Genomic DNA, 1,620 nt, shown 5'->3' with positions numbered 1-1,620 from the left:
TTTCGTATGAAGAAAGTGTTAATTGTCGATATAAATCAAAGTAAAGCGATTTAGACAATTTCATTGCAATGTTTACTAAAACTTAAGCACAATTTGACGCATCAGTACGTTAGAAAATATTAATAAAATTCTTAGACCTTCTGAAAGAGATCCCCAGACCTATAATTGCAGTCGCCTTCTGAAATGCAAACTCAAGGGAAAGTGTTTGCTAGTAATGTCATCATTTTCAAAGCATTGTTTGCTGGACCACACTTAGGCCTCCTGAACGAACTCTCCTGACCTTCCTTCCAGATTTCGTGAAACCGAAACTCGAGGAGAAACTCGGTAGAAAAAATCCCAGGATCAGGCAGGCATCAACATAGTTGAAAACCACAACAGAGACTCTTTTCTGTCCGGTTTCCCAAGCATTTCCTTCAGCGTGCACATCCCCTTTGCCTGTTTCCTCGCGCTTCTATGTCCTTGGCGCACTATTTAGCTGCAACACTTTTGCACATTATCACGATGGAAGTAACACAACCTGGGGCTGACAACCACCGTGCACTAACATTCAGTCGGGTGAGCATTAGCTATGTGCCCGAGGTTAACGTCGAATTAGTCCAGAAGTGAGAGATTTCTCAGTGTCTCCTGGAATTAGAGAGAGGGAGAGAAAGAAAGCGAGATAGATAGATAGATAGATAGAGAGAGAGAGAGAAAGCGAGGAAGACATGTATTTATATTTTCATTTATATACATGTACTTTCAAGTAATTGTTGTAGATACTTGGAAAACTGATGCAGGCTGATATCAAAGGAATATGTTCATTTACACCAAAAAAATATTTGTTTTAGTGTAATAGGCAATTAAATAGGTAAAATACCGAAGGAATTTTTTTTAATAACAAAAGATTTTTTATTTTGTTATAATCAAACTACAAACACGTGGGATAAAGCTTGACAACGTGAAGCACCGCATCGGTGATGACAGAAAAATAAAAATAATAGAATAAAGTAAAACAAAACAGAAAATGTGTAGGAGTATGGTATATGTGTGTAAGATGGCTCTGGGAAATTTTGGTGCAAAATTGCGAATTATCAACCTGATTGTAGGGACTTCCTGTTTTAGTCTTTCCTTTTTTTTTTTTTTTTTTTTTTTTTTTTAGCGACTAAGCTAAAGAATAGTGCAACGGGTCCGGACGAAATTCCAACCATGTTGATAAAACAAATTATGCATATAATGGCACCTATACTATATATTTTCAATCTTTCCCTAACCACAGGCACATTCCCTGACACACTTAAGTTAGCAAAAGTCATCCCTGTATATAAAAATGGCGATAAAGGATGCATGAAAGACTACCGACCAATTTCACTGTTGTCCATTTTCAGTAAGCTTCTTGAAAAAGTGGTATTCCGCAGACCTGATGAGCATTGCATGAACCAGGATATACTAACAGATTCTCAAATTGGCTTCCGTAAGAGCAAATCAACTGAAACTGCGGTACTATCATTCACAGATTATATATTGTTTTTTCTGGATCTCACCAAAGCTTTTGGTTATTGGAAAAAATAGACACTATGCTCAAACAGATCACAATTTGTTTACTTAAACAAGCACAAGTCACAACCTTCCAAAATATCACAA

General features: G+C 36.8%; 1 protein-coding gene across 1 annotated transcript in view; it reads right to left on the bottom strand.

Moving 5' to 3' along the window:
* Positions 1–435, bottom strand: part of LOC125045611 — a 10,375-nt gene extending 9,940 nt beyond the window's left edge. Inside the window, exon 1 of the mRNA XM_047642989.1 lies at positions 281–435. The gene's annotated coding sequence lies outside the window, so the exon portion shown is untranslated. The remainder of the gene's footprint in view (positions 1–280) is intronic.
* Between the last annotated feature and the right edge of the window lie 1,185 nt (positions 436–1,620).

This window comes from Penaeus chinensis, chromosome 37, assembly GCF_019202785.1.
Source record: "Penaeus chinensis breed Huanghai No. 1 chromosome 37, ASM1920278v2, whole genome shotgun sequence".
Taxonomy (NCBI): Eukaryota; Metazoa; Arthropoda; class Malacostraca; order Decapoda; family Penaeidae; genus Penaeus; species Penaeus chinensis.
Note: the sequence above shows the minus strand (reverse complement) of the source record. Positions and strands in the feature narration are given on the sequence as shown.